General features: G+C 35.1%; 1 long non-coding RNA gene across 1 annotated transcript in view; it reads right to left on the reverse strand.

Moving 5' to 3' along the window:
• Positions 1 to 3,957: 3,957 nt before the first annotated feature.
• Positions 3,958 to 20,136, reverse strand: part of LOC129927256 (uncharacterized) — a 56,462-nt gene continuing 40,283 nt past the window's right edge. Inside the window, exon 2 of the long non-coding RNA XR_008778894.1 lies at positions 3,958 to 4,340. This is a non-coding gene — a long non-coding RNA (uncharacterized LOC129927256). The remainder of the gene's footprint in view (positions 4,341 to 20,136) is intronic.

The following is a 20,136-nucleotide window of genomic DNA, read 5'->3' on the forward strand; positions in this document are numbered from 1 at the left end:
TCTATCTATCTATCTATCTATCTATCTATCTATCTATCTATCTATCTATCTCTCTCTCTCTCTCTCTCTCTCTCTATATATATATATATATATATATATATATATATATATATCTGTCTATCTGTCTATCTATCTATCTATCTATCTATCTGTCTGTCTATCTATCTATCTATCTATCTATCTATCTATCTATCTATCTATCTATCTATCTATCTATCTATCTATCTATCTATCTATCTATCTACCTATCTATAGTAACTAAGCAATTGATTGCTAGACAAAAGATGCATCACAATTCTTACATTACTAGAAAGGAGACGAAACAAAGTGAGAAACGTCAGGAAGAAATAGTTTTCTCCTATAAGTAGAAATGTCAGGAAGAAATAGTTTTCTCCTATAAGTAGAAATGTCAGGAAGAAATAGTTTGCTCCTATAAGTAGAAATCACAGTTTGCCAAGTCTATTTCTTTTCTTAATCTCCCAGTCCTGTGCTCTTTAATCTATCCTCCCACTCTGTCTTACCCAAGCAACCCTGTCTGTTCAAAAGAAAGTAGTCCCACCTGCAATTGTTTCAAATCAGTTAAAACAACACCCTAATAGTTTTCTTTCAGACATGGCGCGCAAGTGATCCACGCCGTAGCTGTCTGCTAGTCAAAGCGTTTACATTTGTGCTCACGCTACCTGCGAGTTGTAAAAATTCTGGATGACTAAGATCAGAGACAATTCATAAATCACTCCGCCTTTGATGGCAATCTTCGGCTCTCTGAGAGACATAGCCGGTAATAAGCCCAATGTTTGAAACTAGTTTTTCTTGATCTACGAGTTTGCACTTATTGTTGAAACACTATTCAATATTGTCTCTTAGAGTTGAATGGAAGAGAATGGTCTTTGTACTTATGTCATAGTATAGTGTTGTATCTGGTCATAGTATAGTGTTGTATCTGGTCATAGTATAGTGTTGTATCTGGTCATAGTATAGTGTTGTATCTGGTCATAGTATAGTGCTGTATCTGGATGTCTGACAATAAAAACATACGATTGTAGTTCTCTTGAAACATGATTTATATTTATCTTGAAATTTGTGACTGGTCCAATGAGGTGCATGTCAAGAACAGGGTTGTCTTAGGGTGGTCATGTAATGTAAGTTGATTCTGTGTCTACCCCGAATAACCGATACCCGACTGACCATTACTCAACTGACCGATACCCGACTGACCAATACCCGACTGACTGACACAACATTAACTTACACACCTATTGACCAGCACACTACTGAATGAAATTACTATTAATCAGAGCACAATACCCGACTGACACAACTTTGACTTACAGAAAACTGACACAGAATTGTTTGACACAGTATTGACTGAGACTGCATATTGTGACACAATATTGACTGAGACTGCATATTGTGACACAGTATTGACTGAGACTGCATATTGTGACACAATATTGACTGAGACTGCATATTGTGACACATTTTGAAATAAATAGTCAAGCTAACAATGCCAAGTACGCCATATTGAAAGCTCCATGTTGCCACCTAAAAACAAAAATGACTATGTGCATTAAGCGAAACAGCTTAGACATTTGATTTTACAGTGCTAAACAGTGCTCACAATGTATCATATGACTTTTTATAATTACAAAACTTAAGACACTATCATTTGTACACCGGATACGCCAAATAGCTAACTGTTTGAAAATATCCGCCATGTTTGAAAATATCCGCCATGTTTGAAAATCTCCACTTTGGGATTTAGTACTACATGCAAAAGTTAACCACGGTAATCTACTCTTTGTTTACACTTGATTTTTTGTTTGTTCTTTAAACAATTATATATAGATCTACAGCAAGAAAGAATAAGTAAAGAAAGCCACATGAAGAAATGTGGTATCTATATAATGGAAACTAAATAAAAACTTAGGAAATGAAGAGAGGAAGAGTATTGTGATTTTGAAATAAATTTACAGAATAAATAATGTCAAGGACAACATGTAAATGGTTACCCCAGGTGGTCAAAAACAAAACAAGACAGATATTAATTTACATCTAAAAAAAAGCTTATATGAAGTGTAATTTTATCAAATAGTTTGGATCAGTCATGCAAACAAAGTTGTATTAAATCTAGACTAACAATAATAAATCTGTGCGATTAGAAATATTTTTCCAATTGTTTCTGTTTATCACTATTTCATGCTTTTACCTTTCACAATACGCTATGATCCCATCACTTATCTGGACCAGTTGGGAAAAAACAATAAGTAGGGGGTTTATCTTAGTCAATGTTGACGTGATCACTTTTGAAATGCATACAAAAGTCAATGTTGACGTGATCACTTTTGAAATGCATACAAAAGTCAATGTTGACGTGATCACTTTTGAAATGCCTACAAAAGTCAATGTTGACGTGATCACTTTTGAAATGCATACAAAAGTCAATGTTGACGTGATCACTTTTGAAATGCATACAAAAGTCAATGTTGACGTGATCACTTTTGAAATGCCTACAAAAGTCAATGTTGACGTGATCACTTTTGAAATGCCTACAAAAGTCAATGTTGACGTGATCACTTTTGAAATGCCTACAAAAGTCAATGTTGACGTGATCACTTTTGAAATGCCTACAAAAGTCAATGTTGACGTGATCACTTTTGAAATGCCTACAAAAGTCAATGTTGACGTGATCACTTTTGAAATGCATACAAAAGTCAATGTTGACGTGATCACTTTTGAAATGCATACAAAAGTCAATGTTGACGTGATCACTTTTGAAATGCCTACAAAAGTCAATGTTGACGTGATCACTTTTGAAATGCCTACAAAAGTCAATGTTGACGTGATCACTTTTGAAATGCCTACAAAAGTCAATGTTGACGTGATCACTTTTGAAATGCCTACAAAAGTCAATGTTGACGTGATCACTTTTGAAATGCCTACAAAAGTCAATGTTGACGTGATCACTTTTGAAATGCCTACAAAAGTCAATGTTGACGTGATTACTTTTGAAATGCCTACAAAAGTCAATGTTGACGTGATCACTTTTGAAATGCCTACAAAAGTCAATGTTGACGTGATCACTTTTGAAATGCCTACAAAAGTCAATGTTGACGTGATCACTTTTGAAATGTATACAAAAGTCAATGTTGACGTGATCACTTTTGAAATGTATACAAAAGTCAATGTTGACGTGATCACTTTTGAAATGCCTACAAAAGTCAATGTTGACGTGATCACTTTTGAAATGCCTACAAAAGTCAATGTTGACGTGATCACTTTTGAAATGTATACAAAAGTCAATGTTGACGTGATCACTTTTGAAATGTATACAAAAGTCAATGTTGACGTGATCACTTTTGAAATGTATACAAAAGTCAATGTTGACGTGATCACTTTTGAAATGCCTACAAAAGTCAATGTTGACGTGATCACTTTTGAAATGTATACAAAAGTCAATGTTGACGTGATCACTTTTGAAATGCATACAAAAGTCAATGTTGACGTGATCACTTTTGAAATGTATACAAAAGTCAATGTTGACGTGATCACTTTTGAAATGCATACAAAAGTCAATGTTGACGTGATCACTTTTGAAATGCATACAAAAGTCAATGTTGACGTGATCACTTTTGAAATGTATACAAAAGTTGTGCGACTTGAACTCAGGGCTTAAGGGGAACTAATTCAACTTATACCACCACATCTGTCAAGTACAACTATTTCCCTTGTTCGATACCAAACAAAATAAGTAATTAGAAATCGTAAATTAATTAATTGGTTAATTTATTTTTATATAGATTTTTGTGTTGTCGAGTACAAATAATTGTGCCAAATTTCAGCTTGATCCAAGATTGGGTGTGGGAGAAATAAGGTGTAGAAATTTTTTACCAGACAGAGTCAGTGAGTCGATATAAGCTTTATACGAAAAACAAAGACAGCATTTTGATAAATACAGACTTACAGACAGTCATAAACTTTTATTTGTTTTTATTTCATATTCTTGAGCTAATGAGACATGAATTAAGAGTTCGCCATACTTAGTGATACATTGAAGCTGATGAAGCATTTTGAAACTACAAAGTTTCATTTATTTCTGTCTTGACTTTTGGTGTGATTGATATACCAAGCATCGGCTGTATCTACAACGAATGCCAATTGGCAGCCAAGCTAAACTCTCATCAATTCTGCTTTTGATAGATTCTTTCTTTTCATCGTTCGAACTGAAAGACCGAAGCTCTGTTTCACACATACTAGTCGTGCTGGTAATGGCAGATGAAGTCATCAAAAGCCTGGCATAGTTTGTGTGAATTGAATTTCGAAACAGTCTTGCTAAAAAAAATCTATTGACGAACAAGAAAATAAAAAAAAAATACATTTTCAAAATAACAAAGCTTATATTAAGCATAGTAGTATCAATTGGTTTGATTCTGTCATATAATTATATTTGTAATAGATCTAGACTAACAATAAAAAAAAACATTTATGTAAAAAAAAAAAGGGGGGGGGGTGAAGGACCTGAATTCGAACTCATGGCTCAAGCCTCCTGATGCCGACACGGTAACCACTCTGCTAGTGAAGTGGTCATGAACAGAGAAGATTGTAGAGTTATGTATTGTTTCTATAGTCTCGTCTTATCTCATGTGTGTTCTTTAAGACTCAGAATACAACCTATAAAGGGGACTAATTCAGCTTATACCACTGCTTCAGTCAAGTACAATCTCTTTCCCTTATTCAAGATTCCAAACCAAATAATTAATTACCAATAGCTAATTAGCTAATCTTTTTTTATTGATTCTTGTGTTGTCAGGTAAAAAGAAATAATTGTGAAAATTTTCAAATTGATTCCAGGTTGGGTGTCTGAGAAATAAAGTGTACAAACTGTTTACCAGACAAACAGACAGACAGACAGAGTGCGTTGGTAAAATCTTTTGATACATTTTTTTTAAAAATATAAAAACAAAAATAAAGATTAAATGTGTTCACGCAAAGTTTTAAGTTGTAATTACACAATACACAGTAATTACATGTATAACAAACATGACTGGAACAAGAAGTATCGATGTCATAACTCTAAAGTAAAACACGTAAAAAGCATGAAACATCTTTGAGAATCTCGCGTTCCCACGTAGCTGTGAGATATACATGCACTTTAAGTATCGTGCTGTGGGCAGTGTCTCTGAACACTTACATAATGGACTCATCTGTCCAGTGAAACTGTACGTAAGTCCTCACATTAGTCTATACCTTGTTTATATCTTAACCAGACATGAGTTTAAACACCACAGTATTCATGATATCATTTTTTGAAATACAAGAGATTTTCCCTATATATAACGTTAAAGGACATTGGTAAAGAAAAGTAATCATGCGTTATAGACAAGGCGACCTTACTTTTACATTTCTTCTCTTGAGTAACTCATTTAGATATATTTATAGTTTCACATCTGCACTTCAGCTAGACTTCCAAATTAGCGTATAACTGAAAACTTATTTAAAGAAACTGTTCCATCGGTAAATGCTTAATGCTAGTCAGTATCTGACATTTTTCACAAGCGCATTCCATGTCTTTAGAAATGCATTTGTTCACGCTATTTTAAATCCACTAACGTAACTGAATCTTTCTTTCCAATTGATGGTGGTGGGGGGGGGGGTTGACCTTCAATAAAGTTAAACACAATTGATGGCATAACCGCAGAGACAAAAAAGTTTTATTGTGTGTTTTTATTACAACTATTAGCTAGCAAACTCTTCATGGGAGGCGGGTGGAAACTGGAAGTTTGACAGGTATGACGGCTCTAATAATTTTTCTAGAAATTTGACAGTTTAATTTTTATCTTTGGGAAACAAATACTAGCTTATTGGCCAAACAATGACCGTTATAATTTTTCAAAATATAATAAAATTTAAATTTGGTTGTAAATCTTTTTTTCATTTAACACAGCTTCGGCTGGAATCACCTCACCCAGCTGAAATATTTGTTTGCATTCAGTAACGAATAAATCACTAGACCTACATGAAAATTTAGCACACCATCTTATGTAGAAACCATGGAGCTGAGATGTTCATAAAGTTTAACTCTTGAGCTGATCTGTTAGTAAAGTTTAACTCTTGTCGCCCAACAAGTTTGAATCCCACTCAGTTATCCGAGGCGCCGACTTAAATTCATGTAATTAATTTATGGTGTAGCTGTAAGTATATTTCTGTAATGTAGGTTTAAACTGTGGTTTGGTATGTTTCGTATTTTATAGACCAGGGGTGGGCAACCTTTTTGCATCGAGGGCCGCATTGAAAATATTTTGGGGATGAGGGGCCGCACACACACACACACATATATATATATATATATGCACTTACAACTTAGAAATACGTTAGCTAACTCTGCATAATGTCTTTTAATTCATATTTATAATTTATACTGTATTATGCATTTTTTTTCACACCCTAATTGAGGAAGCAAATTTCTAAAACTAATTTTACTTTTTTTAAAAAACAAATTTGCTATCGTCGTTTTACATCACAACCTTTAACCCCAAATGTACAGTTGTACTTAATTTGAAGTATATGTGTTAAAACTCGTTCGTAATGTTCCGGAACTGTGGAACTAGTTTACTTGCTGTTATCCTTGTGACTGCTGTCAAATTACAGTCAGTCAACATCAATATTTGATTACACTTGTTTAGTTTCTATGAAAAAATGTTTGTTCATAAATATATGTTTTACCCCAAATAATTTGAAAGTTTAGCAGCAAAGTTTTTTTTAAGTGTGGAAATACAGCTTATGGCACCCATTAAACTCCCGTGGAAGAACTGACTGGAACTTCTCATTCAGGTCATAATTTGCATGGAATTATGTTCTTTGGAGCCGAATCAGTATCTACGCTAAATGGTGATCTAATGGTATTGAGAACTGGTTCTTGGCATATTAAAATTTGCTTTTATAAATTCAATAATTAATGAATCTAAAATAAGTCTTGAACCTTTAACCATTTCACTAGAAATAGTTTAACATGTCAGCAAAGGAAAATGATAAAAAATGTTTTCACTTGTTGGCCTGGAGAAATTGCACTTACATTTCATATGCAAGCAACCCATTGCAGTAAGTGCTGTGAATGACCATGAAATCTGTCTTCCACTGTTCATTAGAAATATTAGTAAAAGAGTCACAGTCATTGTCCTTCAAGGAACATAAATCTTCAAGTACTTGTCGGAACTGCATATGGTGAATGCTTTCTTTCCCAACTGACGATACCAACGTTAATTTGACCTCATTAAATTAATTAAAGTTTTGGTTTATAAACTTTAATAAGTATTATATAAAAAGAGAAAATGCATTCTTCTATAATTCTACGACCTAATAAAGCATTTTCTGATAACATAAAAAAAAAGTTATTTAAGTTTAATCAGAACAGAGAAGTGAAACACAAATGATCAAAATCGGGACCATAGCTCTGTCAATATTTGTCGTGGGTTGCAGTGGATCCAAAATATGTTATTTTGCAAACTTTCTTGTTTACAGTTTATGGTTAAGATATTCTTTAAAACAACAAAACAACAAACAAACAAACAGTTTTTCTCAGTCAAAGATCGCACTCCATCAATTGTTACACTTGCCATCTTGTTTCAAGCATACCCAACACTCAACACAGTTTTTCATGGCATTGAATAAATACTGGCTTGAGATTGTGTCTTAGATTGAGTATATTAAAGTACAGTCTATTAGCTTAATCTTCGTTTACTAGATACTTTTTATGAGACAGATTCAATAATTTATATAGATATTTAGAATTATTTTTAATATATTTTCATTTTTATATGTATATGCTGTGGGCATACCTTATTTCTGTAGGTGCCGGATAAAACACTCCGGCGGGCCGCATGTGGCCCGCGGGCCGTAATTTGCCCACCCCTGTTATAGACCAATATTTTTCTAGACTATTGCTTTTATTTTAGACTTTGAGAGAATTTCTTAATTGCAGCATTGAATGTTCTTGACATATAGGTCTAAATTCTTTGAAATCCAGCTGACCTTTGGTAATCTGACCTTTGGTAATCTGACTTTTGGAAATCTGACCTATTTCGGCAATCCGACCCCCCTTCCACCTGGTCCCGTAACCGTCGGATGATGACGAGTCAACTTGTAGAAGAAGTTGATGGCTCACTGGGAAAACTATTTGCACTAATGAAGCCAAGAACTGACTAGAATGAAAAGTGCTGGACCACCACCAAGGGAGAAGTTGATCTTTTTGTTTGTATTACTAAGTTTTGTGCAGTCTAGTTGGACATGCTCATTGTTGACTTGAGTTTGATCTTGAATGTAAACAAAAGCTGAACTTAAGTCATCTGGTTATGTCTTGTTCTAGAAGTGTGTGTGTTTGTGTTCTTATGTCTCTATATTCAAGTGTGACTATATGACACGTGGGTTATATCTTTATGTTCAACTGAATTCTGTGACTTGTGTGGTTATATTTTTATGTTTGATTGTCAGTCTGTGACTCAAGTGGTTATATTTTTATGTTTGAGTGTCAGTCTGTGACTCTTATATTTTTATGTTTGAGTGTCAGTCTGTGACTCTTATATTTTTATGTTTGAGTGTCAGTCTGTGACTCAAGTGGTTATATTTCTATGTTTGAGTGTCAACCTGTGACTCATGTGGTTATATTTCTATGTTTGAGTGTCAACCTGTGACTCAAGTGGTTATATTTCTATGTTTGAGTGTCAACCTGTGACTCATGTGGTTATATTTCTATGTTTGAGTGTCAGTCTGTGACTCAAGTGATTATATTTCTATGTTTGAGTGTCAGTCTGTGACTCAAGTGAATATATTTCTATGTTTGAGTGTCAGTCTGTGACTCAAGTGATTATATTTCTATGTTTGAGTGTCAACCTGTGACTCATGTGGTTATATCTTTAAGTTCATGTGTACATCTACGACTCATAGTGTTAGTTTCTATCTTTATGTTTAAGTGTCCGTCTGACTCGTGTTGTTGTTGTACGTGCCTCGTTGTTCAAGAGGAATCAGAACATAAAGTAATTATCTAGAAATCTGCTTCAGCAGGTCATTTGATGAGACCGATGTCTGGTCGGTGTGGCTGGCCCCGTGGATGGGTTAGGGACGGCCGACATCAATACTGATGTGGTTAATGCAACAGGAGGCCTGTACTCGCTGATAGATAGGAAGGGAACAAAAGCAGGGGCGTGGAAAAGTTGACTTGAACATTTTGACTATCTATCTATCTATCTATCTATCTATCTATCTATCTATCTATCTATCTATCTATCTATCTATCTATCTGTCTGTCTGTCTGCAAGTCTGTCTGTCTGTCTGTCTGTCTGTCTGTCTGTCTGTCTGTCTGTCTGTCTGTCTGTCTGTCTGTCTGTCTGTCTGTCTGTCTGTCTGTCTATCTATCTATCTATATATCTATCTATCTATCTATCTATCTATCTATGCAACCCACCTTCCCCTTTCTCTCTCTCACTCTCTTTCCCTCTCTCTCAGAACAAGAACTATCTGTGCCATAACGTGAAAGTAAAACACAGGTAAGAACAAGAATCGTTGTGCGAGCATCTCGCTAGGAAGTGTTGCTGTCACTAGTGTTAGGGGAACATTCTCGTTCATTATCGTATTGTAGAAAATATTTCTGAATCTACAATTATATTATATAAGTATATATATATCAATACTATGTGTATGCGTTTGTGTGTGTGTGTGTGTGGTGTAAAATTGTTGTATGTGTGTCCATCTCTATTTGCAATCTAAATTACATAAGTTCTTTTTTTTTAATAAATGAAAAACTGTCATGGAATCCACATATTGATGAAACTATCAAAAAATCAAACAAAGCATTAGGGTTTATTAAAAGAAATTTCTATAAATCAAATAAGAACATAAAACTAAAATGTTATTTAACTTGGTTAGGACAATAATAGAATATGCATCCTCCGTTTGGGACCCCTCAACTCAAGAAAATATTAAGAAACTGGAACAGACACAAAATAGAGCAGTGAGATTCATAATAAACGAATATTCACATTTGACTAGAGTAACATCTTTAGTAAAATCACTAAATTTAGAAAGCCTTCAGGATAGAAGGCTCAAAAGTAAAGTAGCAATTATACATAAAACACTAAACCATAATCTTCAAATACAAAAACAAAATTTAATAAAATACTCTGAAAGACACAAAGATAAAGGCACATTCCTCGTCCCATATGCTAGGGCAAATTTGTACAAATACTCCTTCTTCCCTAGTGCTATTGGAGCATGGAATGGGTTGCCTGAGCTAGCCAGGAAAAACAGTGACTTGGCAGAATTTAAGTCATTGGTTAATATGCATGACTAAATGCATGACGCGTAGGATGTAATCATCTTCTTTTTTTGAAGTAACGTCTGTATTATATAAGATAAGATAAGATAATCGATTTTATTCTTCTTTTACACTCTTTGCTATAGTCATTCTCTCTCTCTCTCTCTCTCTCTCTCTCTTTCTCTCTTCTATCTTGACAGTCTGCAGCCCTTTCCATTATTGTCCCCCACTTTCACTCACTCTACACTCTAATCAATTATGTCCCGTGTTCTCATTAATCAAGGCGCTCGTAAAACTTGCTCTGACATTTAAAACACAATTCAAACTCTTTATTATTGGATTTATTGGTATGTGCATCTAATGTCCTCAAGAAACTTTATGGCTTTCAAAACGTATTAGATAACTAGGTGTACCGGAAACATACCGCCCGTATCAACATCAGTTTCATTATCTCTTTCTGTTATAGTTTAGAAGTCGGCTTTTATTTATAGCCAGTAGATGTATCTAGATAAGGATCAAATTTGTATTTTAAATCGTGACATTGATCTCTGTGTTTGTGGAATATGGTAGTAAGTAAGGAGTCTGACTAATATATATATATATATTTCGAAATTGAATACTAAATTAGGTGTATATTAATGTAATTAATTGTGATTGAAGATGAGCAAGGCAGTAATCACCATAAAGGTAATTCATCACCAAATCTAATGTACATGTTAGACTCTGTGGGATGTGTGGCTGAGAGGCAAACATCGCTTCGTTAACTAGGAAGGGGGCTTGAGTTCGCCCCCCCCCCCCGCCCACCATCTCTCAACTCCAACAAAGATGCGTTATAAAACAGCGATAAAAAAATAGCCAGTGTTTCTCAAACTTGTAAATATGATGTCCCTCAGACAGTGTTTCTTAAACTTGTAAATATGATGCCCCTCAGCCAGTGTTTCTTAAACTTGTAAATATGATGCCCCTCAGCTAATGTTTTTCAAACTTGTAAATGTGAAACCCCCCAGCCAGTGTTTCTTAAACTTGTAAATATGATGCCCCTCAGACAGTGTTTCTTAAACTTGTAAATATGATGCCCCTCAGCTAATGTTTCTCAAACTTGTAAATGTGATGCCCCTCAGACAGTGTTTCTCAAACTTGTAAATGTGATGACCCTCAGACAGTGTTTTTCAAACTTGTATATGTGATGACCCTCAGACAGTGTTTCTCAAACTTGTATATGTGATGCCCCTCAGCCAGTGTTTCTCAAACTTGTAAATGTGATGCCACTCAGCTAATGTTTTTCAAACTTGTAAATGTGATGCCCCTCAGCTAATGTTTTTCAAACTTGTAAATGTGATGCCCCTCAGCCAGTGTTTCTCAAACTTGTAAATGTGAAACCCCCCAGCCAGTGTTTCTTAAACTTGTAAATATGATGCCCCTCAGCTAATGTTTCTCAAACTTGTAAATGTGAAACCCCCTCAGACAGTGTTTCTTAAACTTGTAAATATGATGCCCCTCAGCTAATGTTTTTCAAACTTGTAAATGTGAAACCCCCTCAGACAGTGTTTCTTAAACTTGTAAATATGATGCCCCTCAGCTAATGTTTCTTATACTTGTAAATATGATACCCCTCAGCTAATGTTTCTTAAACTTGTAAATGTGATGCCCCTCAGACAGTGTTTCATAAACTTGTAAATGTGATGCCCCTCAGACAGTGTTTCTTAAACTTGTAAATGTGAAACCCCCCAGCCAGTGTTTCTCAAACTTGTACATGTGAAACCCTCCAGCTAATGTTTCTTAAACTTGTAAATATGATACCCCTCAGATAATGTTTTTCAAACTAGTAAATGTGAAACCCCCCAGCCAGTGTTTCTTAAACTTGTATATGTGATGACCCTCAGACAGTGTTTCTCAAACTTGTAAATATGATGCCCCTCAGACAGTGTTTCTTAAACTTGTAAATACGATGCCCCTCAGACAGTGTTTCTTAAACTTGTAAATATGATGCCCCTCAGCTAATGTTTCTCAAACTTGTAAATATGATGCCCCTCAGATAGTGTTTCTCAAACTTGTAAATGTGATGCCCCTCAGACAGTGTTTCTCAAACTTGTAAATGTGATGCCCCTCAGACAGTGTTTCTCAAACTGATATATGTGATTACCCTCAGACAGTGTTTCTCAAACTTGTATATGTGATGACCCTCAGACAGTGTTTCTCAAACTTGTAAATATGATGCCCCTCAGCTAATGTTTTTCAAACTTGTAAATGTGATACCCCCCCCAGCCAGTGTTTCTTAAACTTGTATATGTGATGCCCCTCAGCTAATGTTTTTCAAACTTGTAAATGTGATACCCCCCCACCCAGCCAGTGTTTCTTAAACTTGTATATGTGATGACCCTCAGCCAATGTTTCTCAAACATGTATATGTGATGACCCTCCCCCAGCCCTGGACAACATTTCCCCCCCCTCCTTATCTGTTGGCTCTGGGGGGGGGAACACTGAAAAGCGGGTTCTGGATAGACTTTGAAAATGTAATGAAATAGAAAAGAATCTTAAACATGCGCTTATAATTATAACATAATTTTTCTGTTTTTTCTTTAGACACACATTTAGATGTTCGGTATCCAAATTCTCATAAAATAATGCCTTCTTCATTTATCTTTGGTCTTGACATATTTTTACATTTTCAATAAACTAATGGAAGTTATTGATCGATATAAGCTTGTACTTGTTACGCCAAATGAAGCAGAAAGTCATAGCAGAAGATCTAGTGTAAAATGTATGGAAAACCATGACGAGTGTATTGTAAACGTATCTCTCCTGTAGAATGTCCCTCTTGTAACGTCGAACCAAACCCACACTCTTTCATTTCAATATTCGGCTTGACAACAACCAAAAGGTAGATTTTTTATTTATTTCAAACAAAATTGAAGGTAGATTTTTTATTTATTTCAAACAAAATTGAAGGTAGATTTTTTATTTATTTCAAACAAAATTGAAGGTAGATTTTTTATTTATTTCAAACAAAATTGAAGGTAGATTTTTTATTTATTTCAAACAAAATTGAAGGTAGATTTTTTATTTATTTCAAACAAAATTGAAGGTAGATTTTTTATTTATTTCAAACAAAATTGAAGGTAGATTTTTTATTTATTTCAAACAAAATTGAAGGTAGATTTTTTATTTATTTCAAACAAAATTGAAGGTAGATTTTTTATTTATTTCAAACAAAATTGAAGGTAGATTTTTTATTTATTTCAAACAAAATTGAAGGTAGATTTAAAATTTTGATTGCAGCTCTAGACGCTTAGACTTTGAATTGTATTTCAATTTTTATTTTTTTATCTTGCAATAATAAAATAATAATATTACACGATGTTTCCATCGATAAATATCAAGTTGAAAAGTAAAAGTACATCTAGATTATTGAACTAATATAACCAGAACATAAAATTAATAAAAAGATTGTGTTACCTAAAAGTTTTACTATGTCGTGGTATTAAAAGCTATAAAAAATGCGGTGCTTCTAGGAAAGAAATATTACAAAGCTATTTAAAAAATGAATCGTTTAAAATATAAGAAATAAAAAAATAGTAACTTACAAAATGAGTAGAAATGAACAATAATTGAGATGTAATATGTAAGCTCTATTTTTTTAAAATTCCAAACTACATCTATGATACATCTATGATACATCTATGATACATCTATGATACATCTATGATACATCTGATCTATGATACAGAAGTTGTGATAAAGTCGAAGCATAACAACATGAAATTTTTTTTTTTAATTTGTAAAAAAAAAAAAATTTCAAATATAAAATTTGAAAGTTAAACTTGTATTTAGCGATGACCCCGGTCAGTAAATTGACCTAAACTATACTGACTTAGTTTATACATTCATTGAATGTTTGATGAATGGGACGTTTTCAAAGCATAAGATAAGACCATTGGAAATAAGACGAGCTGTCTATAACATCCAGTAGATCATTATGACACAGTTAACATTGTTACACATTCGATCATATTAATATATATATACTTTAATTATTATTCTATCATACGTTGTAAAAAAAGATACTGTTTATGCTAAGTCCATATGGACACTTTAATCAGTACCCTACCAAAGCTATTTCTTTAGAGACTGCCCTCTCAGGGAGACATTTTTTCTCTTTCAGTCAGTCGGCACTTCATCCATTTTTAAAGCTTCCTCTCCGAGTAATTCGCATCTCATTTAATTAGCATAGGCACGTTATGGCTGGTCCACACGTCACAGCGCCCCGTCCGCCCTTGCCGTCGCCCTTTGGTGTTACGTTACCTACCCCCACAGGTACACTCCCTTTTTCTACCCCCCCCCCCAGGTCTGAGAGAGAAAGAGAGCGTGAACGAGAGAGAGAGAGAGAGTTAAATTGACAGCCTACTAAGATCGCGAATCCTACTACTTAAATGAGGTCACTCAGGGTGTGTATCTGACAGGAGAATGGGTGATGACCAGATAGACCGTACGTCCCTTCAGCTCAAGGCGTACTAATGGTCAACAGTTCGCACTGAGTAAGAGCAATATCTACCTGTGCGAGTTGCCTCGAGAGAATGAGCAATGGAAGAGGGAGAATGAGAAACTGTGAGAGAGAGAGAGAGAGAGAACAGGAGAGGTTGAGATTACAAAAAACAAAAAAAAATAGAGACAAATAGAAGAAAAGAAAGAGTGAGTGATTGTGTGTGAGACAGAAAGAGATCAAGTGATTGTGTGTGAGACAGAAAGTGATTGTGTGTGAGACAGAAAGTGATTGTGTGTGAGACAGAAAGTGATTGTGTGTGAGACAGAAAGTGATTGTGTGTGAGACAGAAAGTGATTGTGTGTGAGACAGAAAGTGATTGTGTGTGAGACAGAAAGTGATTGTGTGTGAGACAGAAAGTGATTGTGTGTGAGACAGAAAGAGATCAAGTGATTGTGTGTGAGACAGAAAGAGATAAAGTGATTGTGTGTGAGACAGAAAGAGATAAAGTGATTGTGTGTGAGACAGAAAGTGATTGTGTGTGAGACAGAAAGTGATTGTGTGTGAGACAGAAAGTGATTGTGTGTGAGACAGAAAGAGATAAAGTGATTGTGTGTGAGACAGAAAGAGATAAAGTGATTGTGTGTGAGAGAAAGTGATTGTGTGTGAGACAGAAAGTGATTGTGTGTGAGACAGAAAGAGATCAAGTGATTGTGTGTGAGACAGAAAGAGATCAAGTGATAGTGTGTGAGACAGAAAGAGATCAAGTGATTGTATTGAACATTGAAGAAGCGAAAAACGATGAAGAAAAAAAATATTTTATGCGTTTGTGTTTGACACACAGGAGAGAGGGAGAGAGAGAGAGAGAGAGAGAGTTTAAAGAAAAAAAAGGAAGAATTATTATTTAATAACATCATAATTGAGAAATGTATTGAACAAGAGGAAAAGAAAGTAAAAGGAAGAATACAAGAAAAAGATGTAATGACATAATGAACAATCATGAGCAACTCATCCAATGGCTACAAGAAGTAATTAGCTGAGTCGCCATTTCATTAGAGAAACTTTTAGGACCACCTAATTACACAGTGCAATAATGGGGGCGAGACGTTATAATATCCAGGAGAATTAGGGACCCAGGGGTCTATACGTTGGGCCCTGAGTATCACCTTAATTTTGGACCATTAGTAAGACCCTCATTTTTGGGCCCTTGGTAGACTTTATCTTGATCACTAACAAAAGCTAGAGAAAATGTTGACACTGGTATTGTTGACATTGGTATTGCGTAGAATCTGAATTCTGGACTTAAATATTGGATCTTATAAAAAAGTAAAGTTCCCCCTTCAGACCATGCGGTCTATAGGGCAGATAATGTCTAAGTCATCTGTTTCTTTGGCCAACGGTTAACGAGCAGGTCAGCACATTCCCCCAACTAAAGTCAGGTGACCATTAGAGTTGGGTGGACTCAGGGGCACCCTAAGAATCCCGAAATTCAAGATCCCAGGCTTCACCGAAATTCCAACCCAGGACCCTATGTAAAGCCTGAATACCACCCCTCTCCACTATTTCCCTTATATATTAAAGCTTTTCCAACGGTTAGGAATTAAATTAACTTACAAACTTTCGTAGTGCTCAGTTTTATCTTTGGATGATTGCATTTCAAATGGAATTGATTTCTAGCGCTGGGTGCTTGAGGTATAATTGTACTATTCATATTTAGTTTAGCATAAGAGTATGTTTACAAAACAAAATGGCCACCGCTGCCATAGCAACAACAATTTCTACCTTTTTCTCTCTAGATTATTGATAGGGTACTCAAACATAACATCCCTGTATAATATCATTGGATTTGAAGCATAAATAAACAAAAAATAGTCTCCAAGTGTTTGACCTACCCTTAGAAAGATTCCAGTCAATAAATGTGGCCGGTGACAGTCCTCACTTCGCCTTGTACGGTGTATCGATTATGAAACACATTAGGTTACACTGACATTCGTAACGTTTACTTCGAAGCAGGCCGTTTTGGCGCGAAGGTCGTTTTGGCGCGAGCCGTTTTTGCGACGGGACGTTTTGGCGCGAAATACATTATGTACGTTTACTGTATTATTTCTTTTAAAAGCATTATTCATATCTATGTTTTGCACAAGTGTTTGTGTTAAGACATATTTTTCACGTACTAAATGTAAATGTGTGTTTGTTTTTCACATCATTTTCTTTAATAAACATTTTGGCTTGTGTATGTGTGTTTATTAAGAGGCACACTTTTATTTTCAAAAACGTTTTTTAAGATATTACTTTAAAATTAAAAACAAAATGAAACTATGATAGACTAAAAATTGATGCAATTATTTGTTTACATTAACATTGGTTTATTTAATGACTGTATGGTATCTCCAGCTATACATACCAAACACTTGCTAATAATAAGTAAAAATATAATACATGTACCATGTTTCTCAAAATACTTTAAGTTAAGTATACATAGACACCATGGTTATTTGCCTAAGTCGCTGGAAATCAAGGGTTCATTAAAAAAAAGCTAAGTGCTTATTAAATTATCGTCAAATGATATCTCGCGCCAAAACGTCCCGTCGCCTAAAAGGCTCGCGCCAAAACGTCCCGTCGCCAAAACGGCTCGCGCCAAAACGTCCCGTCGCCAAAACGTCACGTACCGTAAGGTATTTGTTAAATATTGAACTGATCTCCAGCTATAAAAGTGAACAAGGAGGGATGCTCTAATTTAAATACTTTGGGCGTTTAATGTTTAGAACTACAGAAACTATTGCGAGCTGTGTCTCTGTATGCCTCGCCTATAAGTTATTAGTGGATAACCAACATCTGAACATTTGCTAGAGCTAATCATTTCTTTTGAAGTGTCACAAATTTCAAGTCATTCTATAAATCACTGTACAATCCAGTTTGTCTGTTGTTATTTTAAAGAGACAACCGCCGGAGTATCTTTGGTGGTCTTTTCAAATAACCAGCTGCTTCGATTGGCTAGATTCAGATGTATATTATGATTTGTTTCTGATTAAGCGGTTGGTCCAATTAACCGGTAGTCAAATAAATAGGATTCCACAATTTAGTTTGATAATGTAAAACAACTTTCACCACACCAAAACAAAAATGCAAAGTAAATTGTGAGTTGGATGAAAGTGAACAGATGTTATTAGAAGAGTTGAAACAATTTGTTTCTGCAGTTGCTCCTATATGCACTACTTTTATCTCGTAACCTTTTGACAAACATCGCTTCCCAACACTTTTATCTCGTAACCTTTTGACAAACATCTCGCTTCCCAACACTTTTATCTCGTAACCTTTTGACAAACATCGGGCTTCCCAACACTTTTATCTCGTAACCTTTTGACAAACATCGCTTCCCACGACACTTTTATCTCGTAACCTTTTGACAAACATCGCTTCCCACGACACTTTTATCTCGTAACCTTTTGACAAACATGGCTTCCCACGACACTTTTATCTCGTAACCTTTTGACAAACATCGCTTCCCACGACACTTTTATCTCGTAACCTTTTGACAAACATCGCTTCCCAACACTTTTATCTCGTAACCTTTTGACAAACATCGCTTCCCAACACTTTTATCTCGTAACCTTTTGACAAACATCGCTTCCCACGACACTTTTATCTCGTAACCTTTTGACAAACATGGCTTCCCAACACTTTTATCTCGTAACCTTTTGACAAACATCGCTTCCCACGACACTTTTATCTCGTAACCTTTTGACAAACATCGCTTCCCAACACTTTTATCTCGTAACCTTTTGACAAACATCGCTTCCCAACACTTTTATCTCGTAACCTTTTGACAAACATCGCTTCCCACGACACTTTTATCTCGTAACCTTTTGACAAACATCGCTTCCCAACACTTTTATCTCGTAACCTTTTGACAAACATCGCTTCCCAACACTTTTATCTCGTAACCTTTTGACAAACATCGCTTCCCACGACACTTTTATCTCGTAACCTTTTGACAAACATGGCTTCCCAACACTTTTATCTCGTAACCTTTTGACAAACATCGCTTCCCACGACACTTTTATCTCGTAACCTTTTGACAAACATCGCTTCCCAACACTTTTATCTCGTAACCTTTTGACAAACATCGCTTCCCAACACTTTTATCTCGTAACCTTTTGACAAACATCGCTTCCCAACACTTTTATCTCGTAACCTTTTGACAAACATCGCTTCCCACGACACTTTTATCTCGTAACCTTTTGACAAACATCGCTTCCCAACACTTTTATCTCGTAACCTTTTGACAAACATCGCTTCCCAACACTTTTATCTCGTAACCTTTTGACAAACATCGCTTCCCACGACACTTTTATCTCGTAACCTTTTGACAAACATGGCTTCCCAACACTTTTATCTCGTAACCTTTTGACAAACATCGCTTCCCACGACACTTTTATCTCGTAACCTTTTGACAAACATCGCTTCCCAACACTTTTATCTCGTAACCTTTTGACAAACATCGCTTCCCAACACTTTTATCTCGTAACCTTTTGACAAACATCGCTTCCCAACACTTTTATCTCGTAACCTTTTGACAAACATGGCTTCCCAACACGTTTATCTCTTGACAAACATGGCTTCCCAACACTTTTATCTCTTGACAAACATGGCTTCCCAACACTTTTATCTCTTGACAAACATGGCTTCCCAACACTTTTATCTCTTGACAAACATGGCTTCCCAACACTTTTATCTCTTGACAAACATGGCTTCCCAACACTTTTATCTCTTGACAAACATGGCTTCCCAACACTTCCTTTAGTTCGTACACCGGTTACACCAAAAAAGCTGGCTAGTTTTAGGTTTTCGCCAATAAATACAAACCTCCACTCAATCTAGATCATACACTTATATCTTATATCTAGACTGGAATCCAGAAATAAATTCTTATCCGCGACTGATCGATTCACAGACTTATACATATATATTTTTTTATGTACGAAAACTCTTTTTTCAGGCTCATAGACATAAATAAATATAGACTGGCCGATTAAAGAGTTTTATGAAACGAAAATTTGTGACTTGCAATTTTATGTACTTTATTATACAACATTTATGAGCAGTATAAAAGTTAAGTATTCATATTTATTTCAGCCATAACCTGTATAAGTATTACATTATTTGCACTAGTGTTTTTTTTTAAATCTCTAAGAATGAAGATCATGCAATTTATTCATAATTCGGAAATACGAATACAATAGATATACATGTTTTCAAGTTACATGAAGTTACTTCCTTTTTCCAGTCTATATTTATTTATGTCTATGTTCAGGCTCCTAGCAATCTCCGAAAAGTAATGATCTTTAGTTTT

The sequence above is a fragment of the Biomphalaria glabrata genome, chromosome 1 (genome assembly GCF_947242115.1).
Source record: "Biomphalaria glabrata chromosome 1, xgBioGlab47.1, whole genome shotgun sequence".
Classification (NCBI taxonomy): domain Eukaryota; kingdom Metazoa; phylum Mollusca; class Gastropoda; family Planorbidae; genus Biomphalaria; species Biomphalaria glabrata.